This window comes from Microcebus murinus, chromosome 8, assembly GCF_040939455.1.
Source record: "Microcebus murinus isolate Inina chromosome 8, M.murinus_Inina_mat1.0, whole genome shotgun sequence".
NCBI lineage: Eukaryota > Metazoa > Chordata > Mammalia > Primates > Cheirogaleidae > Microcebus > Microcebus murinus.
In genome coordinates, this window is record NC_134111.1 from 5,513,315 (window position 1) to 5,522,501 (window position 9,187).

General features: G+C 37.0%; 1 pseudogene; it reads right to left on the bottom strand.

Moving 5' to 3' along the window:
- Positions 1 to 8,254: 8,254 nt before the first annotated feature.
- On the bottom strand, positions 8,255 to 8,916 carry LOC105866569 (charged multivesicular body protein 3 pseudogene; annotated as a pseudogene).
- Positions 8,917 to 9,187: the final 271 nt, after the last annotated feature.

Genomic DNA, 9,187 nt, shown 5'->3' on the forward strand with positions numbered 1-9,187 from the left:
ACTATTATAAAAAAAGTGAAATTTTAATATTGTTAACACAAAGCAATAATAAATCATTTAGGTGATGGATACCCCAATTATCTTGATTTGATCAATATATATTATATGTTTGTGTAAAAATATCACATGTAACCTATAAATATATACAACTATTATGTACCCATAATAATTAAAAGTAATTTTTTTAAAGAAAGTAATACAAAAACCAAAAAACACAGCAAACAAAAATAGTATAATCCTTGAGAGATCTGTATGATTTCTGTCTATTCTTTTTGGCTCTTCAAAAATGAAATTGATTTATTAAAAGAGAAATTACAAAACTACAATGAGATATCACTTAACTCCAGTGAGAATGGCCTTTATCAAAAAGTTCCCAAACAATAAATGCTGGCTTGGATGAGGAGAGAGAGGAACACTCCTACACTGCTGGTGGGACTGCAAACTAGTTCAACCTCTGTGGAAAGCAATATGGAGATATCTTAAAGCATTACAAGTGGATCAACCATTTGATCCAGCAATCCCATTACTGGGCATCTACCCAAAAGATCCAATGGCACTCTACAAAAAGACACCTGCACTCGAATGTTTATAGCAGCACAGTTCATAATTGCAAGGCTGTGGAAATAGCCCAAATGCCCATCAATCCAAAAGTGGATTAATATTATGTGGTATATGTATATCATGGAGTACTATTCAGCTCTAAGAAACAACAGTGATATAGCACATCTTATATTTTCCTGGTTAGAGCTGGAACCCATACTACTAAGTGAAGTATCCCAAGAATGGAAAAACAAGCACCACATATACTCTCCAGAAAACTGGTATTAACAAAGCAGCATCTAAGTAAACACATAGGTACTACAGTAATAGGGTATTGGGCAGGTGTGAGGGGGGAGGGGGACAGGTGTATACATACATAATGAGTGAGATGTACACCATCTGGGGGATGGTCACGCTGGAAACTCAGACTTGTGGGGGGAGGGGAGGAATGAGCATTTTTTTAAACCTTAAAATTTGTACCCCCATAACATGCCGAAATAAAAAAAAATGATTTCAAAAATAGTCTTAGAAAACATTAAGATAGTAATTTGTTTTAAGATTTCAAAAGAAGTCTTAATGCTTACATAATTTAGAGTGAATGATTTGTTGAGTTTGAATAACATGCACTCTTGTTGTGTAACTTCTTTGTGAGATAGTTTTAATTTACAGCCAATCAAAATACTATCCTGGGAGCCAAAGAATGAATATTTTTGTATAAAACTAATTTTAGAATTGATTCACAAAAGTAAATAAATTTTAGTTGAACAACAACAAAAAAGAGAAATTACAAAGTGAAAATTCATATGATGAAGTGGTAAAAGATTCATAGTCTCCAAATCTCACTATTCAGAAAAAAAATGACATTAACTATTGGGGGTCCTCATTCCAGAGAAAGCTCCATGTGTATACATAGTGAGTAGATCTCAATCTCAAGATGAACAGTCTGGGGTTCAATATCTTGGGATGCAAAACTCATGAGTATGAAACTCTTCTTCTTGGCTACTGTGTATCTGTTTTACAGGAAGCGACACTATCTTATGGAATTTTCTACATGGGAAAACCTAATGGTTAAGATGGACACAACAAAGCTACCACAGATTTAAGCTATAGTCCACACAATGCATCTATTCTACAGATTTAAAAAACTGAGTGTTTGTGAGTTTAGCTTTTTGTTCAGGCTCACATAGCATGTATCCTCATGCAATGTTTTACTTGACCTTGTTGACTGTCTAGTTTAGGGCTCTGTCAAACCCATTAGTTTAAAATTTATCTCCACAATATGGGAATTTATTCAGTAAAAGCAGAAGGAACATTTGTCTAGGGCAATCACATCTTTTTCAACAGATTGCTAAACCCTCAGAAAGTAAGATACCATATTTTTACCATGTGTTTCTTTTAAAAACATAATCTATAAATGCTGAGTCTAAAAGAGAACATCTGGGTTGTCTGAGAAGACCACTTTTATTTTATTAAATTATACAGTAGGTAGATTTTTCTGATTTTTATAATTTGTAATTATTTGGGATAAGACTATTACCATCACATTCCAGTGAAGATTGTTCTTGCTTTGCATTGTAGTAGTGACTGTGAGTATTTTCTAACTCCTCTTATAGACCCAGAGACCTCAGAGTGATGTGTGTGGATGCTGAGAAAAATCCAAAAGTAACGATTAGTAAAATGGGAAGAATCTGCGGATCTACCTTTTAACCTCAGGATGTGACTGGATTAGAGACTGCTTGTTTTAAACTTATAAGCCCTCTTACAAAAATGTCTTCCACCAAAACATTACAGTATGTGAAGAAAAAAGAAATTCAATGTTTAGCGGCTTCAAAGCAAATTATATTCAATTGACAATAATTTATAAACAATCAATAGTTTACTGTCATAACTCACAAATTTCATATTACTCTAAGAAGATTATAGTCACTGGAATTATACTGTAATGTAAAGATATAGTGAAAACAATTATTATCTATTTAAAATCATAACTATGAGGTTCATGTAGATTAAAAAATGTTTGATAGTTCATGTTTTAAAGATTTTCACAGGGAGCATAATAGTGAAAGGGCTGGAAAGAAGTGTCATGGTGAATAACAGTGACCACCACAGTGGTGGTCCACAACAGTGGCTTTTGTGTGTTCCCTCAAGCACCTTCATTTATAGAGGCAGCAAAGGATGTGCCAATCAAAAGTTCCATTGATTTGCATATGATATCTTCCCTTAAGGGAATAATTTTGGGTTACTTCAAAGGGATATCAACTAACTAATAAGAATTATATGCCTGGTCAAATGAGTTCTACCATTTAACTCAAAGAAAGTGCAGTCTTCTTGACATGGATTCACGGCTGCTAGCATCTCTTATGGTCCACAATATGACACAAATTTACTTTTCTAATGGATTCTAAGTAAATGTATGCCTGGTGGGAAATATTTTATCTGATGGGCATCTGAATGAAAAATTTTAATTCTAAGGTGAGAAGAATTTAAAAAGGTCAAAGAAATATAGCTATAATAAAATATATATTCTAGGGAAACGGTGAAGATAACAGCAGCTGCTGAGAGAAAATCAAGAATAGAATAAATTATCTTTATAAATAAAAAACAACATGAGGATAGTTTTAATAGATTTATTTATTTGGAAACTGTCATAAGAGTTTTTCTTTTTTTAATTCTGTATTTTTAGGGACAGAAATATTAACAGTAATGGAGTGAATCACACAGGCAAGGAAAACCTAGAGAAACAGACCCATGAACTATATAAAGGCATATAAACTTCTTAGTAAAAATCTAAGAAGTATACACTCTGAGATGAAAAAATGATAAATTTAACCCCAGGATTTGATTGGCTTTAAATTGATAGCACACGAGAAAAGGGAAACACCCTAGCAGAGACTAGATACAAAGACCCAGCCAGACTAGAGCCTAGTCTATAATTCAGAGGGTTCTGAAATGGACTCCCCAGAGCCAGCACACACTTGAGTGCAGTTATTCTGAGGTCTGGTCCCTCCTAGCAGGGTAGATTTGAGTGTAGGTATGCCCAAGCTAAGTTTCCCATTCAAAGAAAGCTTTGAGGTCACAAAAGCAGTACCCCTGGACTGAAAAGTAATTGGGTAAGCATTCAGGGGATAAGGTGAGGCAGTGGAGAAAAATAACAGATATTCTTCCAAATGACTGAGTTCCAATCTGTTTCTGTTTGTGCTGCTATACTGTGCCCAAAGACCTTTCACAGAAACACCAGGCACCCGACTCTTGAGAGCTAGGCACACACAGATGATAGTGACAAAGACAGCAATGATGGAGATAAAAACTAGCATGATATTGCTCAACATTTTATACTTAATAGAATTTTTGGTATTCAAGAAAGATGTAAAGCTTATGTTTTTGTTTCAGATTATGATAATTCTATTTGGGAGTTAGGGACTAATCTTCAAACAAATTGTCCTGCTTTGTTCAAAGAAAATTAGCGAAGGGCAGAAATTAAGTCTTTTAAAAATGAGACTAGTGTTCCTTTCTCTCCATATCCACACAGGCATATGTTTTGGCACTTTTTGAGAAAAGCCATTTTAACTGGAGTTAGGTGATATCTCATTGTGGTTTTTATTTGCATTTCCCTGATGAATAGTGACACTGAGCATTTTTTCATATGTTTGTTGGCCATTAGTCTGTTTTCTTTTGAAAAGCTTCTGTTCATAATTTTGCTCACTTTTTAATAGGGTTGTTTGATGTTCTCCTGTTGATTTGCTAGAGTTCTTTGTAGATTCTGGTTATTAGCCCTTTACCAGATGTATTGCATGCAAATATTTTCTCCTATTTTGCAGGCTATCTATTAGTCATATTGATTGCATCATTTATTGAATGGGGATTCCTTTCCCCATTGTATGTTTTTGTCTGCCTTGTCAAAGGTCAGGTGGAAATATTGCAAACTAGTACAACCTCTATGGAAAGTAGTTTGGAGATACATCAAGGGACTAAAGGTAGATCTACCATTTGATCCAGCAATACCACTACTAGTTAGAAAAGAAAAGAAAAAAAGAAAAAGACATTTTATAAAAAAGGCATATGAACTCTAATGTTTTTAGCAGCACAATTCATAATTGTAAAGATGTGAAAACAACCCAAGTGCCCATCAGTACATGAGTAGATTAATAAAATGTGTTATATGTACACCATGGAGTATTACTCAGCCATAAAATAATGGTGAACTAATAACTTTGTAACAACCTGGATGGAACTGGAGACCATTCTTCAAAGTGAAGTATTGCAAGAATGGGAAAAAAAATTTGATAAGATGTATTTTCTTTTCACTCAGTCTAAAATGGTTAAATTTCACCTGAGATTTTCCATTGACAAAAAAATTTTTTTAAATTGTGTTATTTAATTTCCACATAGTTGGGAATTTTCCAGCTATCTTTCTCTTATTGATTTTTCCTTTAATTTCATTGTGGTCTACAGAGATACTTTGCATGATTTCTATTAATTTACATTTTTTAATGTGTGTTTCATGGCCCAGAATGTGTTTTATCTTGATAAATGTTTCATGTAAACTTGAGAAGAATGTGTATTCTGCTGGTTTTGAAAGGGGTATTTCTACAGATGTCAATTATATCTGGCTGAATTACAATATTGTTCAGGCTATTTATATGCTTACTGGTTTTCTGTCTGTTTGATCTGTCAATTACTGACAGAGGTGTGTTGATGTCCCCAACTACTACAGTGGATTTATCTGTTTCTCTTTTCAGTTCCATCAGTTATTGCCTCATGTGTTTTGACATTCTGTTGCAGGGTATATATAATGTTTAGGGTTTGTATGTCTTTATGGAGAATTAACGTCTTTATTATATAATATCTATCTTTATTCCTAATAACCTTTCTTATTGTGAAGCCTGTTGTATGAAATTAATATAACTACTCTAGCTTTCTTTTGATTAATGTTAACATGGCATATCTTTCTTCCTCCCTTTATTTTTTTTTATTTTAATTGGGGGAAAATAAGCAAACAAATATATAACATAAAATTCTCCCTCTCAACAAATTTCCAAGTCCCTAGTACAATACTGTCAACCGCATGTGCATTGTTGCATAACAGATCTCCAGAACCCCCATCCTGCTTGGTTGAAACTCTATGCTCACAAAACAACTCAACTCCCCATTGCCCCTGCCCCAAGTGCCAGCAACCATCATTCTACTGTCTGTTTCTATGAATTTGATTTTGATTTTTTATAAAAGTGGAGCCATGCAGTACTTGTTTCTATCATGACTAGCTTATTTGAATTAGTATAATGTTCTCAAGTCACTGTTTATTTGGTTTTCATTTATCAATCTTTATATTTAAAGTGGTAGATTTAGTTTAAACATTTTTTTAGACAGAATCTCACACTGTTGTCCAGGCTAGAGTGCCATGGCATCAGTCTAGCTCACAGCAACCTCAAACTCCTGGGCTCCAGTGATCCTTCTGTCTCAGCCTCCTGAGTAACTGGGACTACAGGCATGCGCCACCATGCCTGGCTAATTTTTTCTATATATTTTTAGTTGGCCAATTAATTTCTTTCTATTATCAGTAGAGACGGAGTCCCACTCTTGCTCAAGCTAGTTTGAAACTCTTGACCTTGAGCCATCCACCTGCCTTAGCCTCCCCGAGTGCTAGGATTATAGGCGTGAGCCACTTCGCCCAGCTGACATTTTTAAATCTGTGTCAGCAATCTCTGTCTTTTAGTTGGTATGTATCGGCAATTCAAATTTAAAGTTATTTTTATATAGCTGGAATATCTACCATCTCTGAAACTGTGTGCTATTTGTTGCATTTGTTCTTCATGAAATTGTTAATAATTATGCTCAAGGGTTAAAATTTCAGTCAATTATCTTGATGAGAATGGGACACTGCCTGTTAACCTCTTGTTTCCCCCTGAGTCATATTCTGTCATAACTGATTCTTTGCAAAGCTGCCTCTCCTTTGCCTAAGAGCTTCATGATGGTGGGTCCCTGAATTATTCATTATCAGTGATGCCGATCTGAGTGCCTGTCAGTTACCAAGTTCTTACTAAGTATTTGTTGAATTAGAGATGGATATATGAAGGAATAAATGCTTGGAGATAGAGTGAAGAAAGTAAAAAAAAAATAGAAAAGGGAGATGAAAGGCAGCATCAGTAACAATATTTTTTTTAAATAAAGCTTTTACTATTAATACATATTTTACACTGTGTTAAGTAGATTGCATGCATTACCATTTAATCACCACAAAAGCTTTCATAAAAATATTTAGTGGAAGAATTTAAGTTTTGCAAATATTAAACAAACTGTTCAAGCTCTCACAAGTTATAACTTTTACTGCCAAGACCCCACTCTGATGTTTTTAGGTTTCTAAAGATAAAAATGTATTTCCACCAAAGACATGCTTCCCTGATGCTAAAATGTTGTCACAAGACTTTGTTTAACCAGACCTTGATCGTTAAGCCCATTACTAGCTCTTCAGTTTAAATGCACAGATTTTGTAAAGATGCCACAGTTAGTAAAGAACATGGTTCATTTACTAATGTAAGGGTTTCCTGTCAAGACAGCTCTTACCTCCAAGATAGTAGTAAGTTTTGTTAGGTCTTCCTTTTATTCATTTGCCACCAGAAACCTTCTTTACCCTGAAGAAGTGACGCAGTACCCCCAAAATATATTACTATACATGAAATTCACACTTCTGATGCTCTTTGAAAATGTATACATATAAATAATGTGCCAGCCAGCAAAATACTTGCTCAGATGGCCAAGTGAGTAAAATATTTATTTCTGGAGAGGAAGAACAGCAGACAGAAAGAAGACATACAGCAGCAATAAGAATTGTCTCCCATGGACCTGATTAAATTATAAAGCTTCTGCACAGCCAAGAAAACCATCATTAGAGTGAATAGACAGCCTACAGAATGGGAGAAACTATTTGCATGCTACACATCTGATAAAGGGCTGATAACAAAAATCTATATAGAACTTAAGAAAATTATCAAGAAAAAAATTAACAACCCCATCAATAAATGGGCAAAGGACATGGACGGAAACTTTTCAAAAGAAGACAGAATAGTTTCCCCTGAGGAGCCCTGTGCCAGTTTGTGCCACCTCTGAATGTCCCACATGCCAGTAACAGAGACCAAGGCTGAGCCAGCAATGTGGCAATACTCTGTAAGGACACCACACAGCAACTTGATGGCAAGTTGACTACATTGGGCTTCTTCCATCCTCCAGGAGCCAGTAGTTTATTCTCACAGAAAGAAGCTGAACCCAGCCATGAGTTTGCTTATTCTCTCCATAAACCCTCAGCCAAACACCTCTTAACCTCTTGTTTTTTTTTCAAGTGTTAAAGCAGAAATTTATTAAAATCCATTTATGTAGTGTTTTACAGACAAAATGCAAAGTCCTCAACATTCAGGCAATCACTTCTTTTCAGAAGTGCTTCAAGAGAAGATGAATTTCTTTGCCCTCCCCCAATAAGATACTTCCATTTATGCTCCTGAAAAGGATGCATTTAATTACACCAACTTCCTAAGAAAAAATCCTTTGAGATCTCAAAACCTCTGCAGAGTGAAGAGATATTAGCAGAGAACCTTCTCGAAAATGCAATGGCTCACCACAGAGGTGCAGTGCAAGAGATACATAAGATGGTGGTTCTTCAGAGGAGTGTGTGCACACCCAGCAGGCAAGCGTAAGGAGAGCCTGAGGCCCAGCTGGGCAAGCCCTAGCTGCCGAGTGTGGCCAGCCGGGACTGCATGGCCTCCAGAGCCTCTTCTTCCTCCTCATCCTCGGAGGCAGCCATCGCTCCTTCAGGTTCAGTTTCTGGAAGGGCGTCAGTCACTTTACTGGGTGCCTTGCCCAACACCCTTGCTGTAATTTCAAACAGAATTTTGTCAATTTCCATTTTTGCTTCTTCCTCCATTTCTTCCTGATCATCCATGCTTTCAAAAGTGTCCCCTAACATCTCCTCTATGATCCCAGCCTTCATCATCTCTGTGGATAGCTCCCGCATGGTGGCCTGAATTTCTGGGATCTTCACAGGACTTTGCATGGCCTTCATCACTTCTGTGCTCCTCTTCTGCAGGGAACCAGCCACTCGCAGGACCACAAGCTGGTTCTTCGTACATATAAGGACACACTCATGTGTGCTTTGGATGCATAGAGCTTGCTCACAGCCTTCCTTGACCTGATCATGTCCTTGGCCAGAACCACACAGACATCTTTCTGGCCTTTCTTGGCAGCATCTTTCACAGATCGCTTCACTTTTTCTTCTTCTCTTTGGATATCTCTTATTTGCCTCTTAACAACTCTCATTTCCTTTCTTATCTTCAATGACCATTCATTGACCAGCTCTTTGGGAGATTTGTCTTTTCCAAACAGCCCCATGGCGAAGTAAACTCGTCTTGCCCCTTCTGGCTTTCCATCCCCTGTGCCTAGGCAGGTCGCCGGCGGCCGCCTGGGCGGGGCGGACCGAGAGGAAGGCAGGTCAGGTGCTCACGGGGCGGCTGGTCCCACGCAGCACAGCTCCGTCCAGCAGACCCACTTCTCTACAAATGAGGTCTGGGCGTGGCCCGTCACCACCGGCAGTGTCGCACCGCGGCACTCCGAAGCTGCCGCCTCTGTCACTCAGGGCGCTGGGACAACCTGAGGGCGTTCT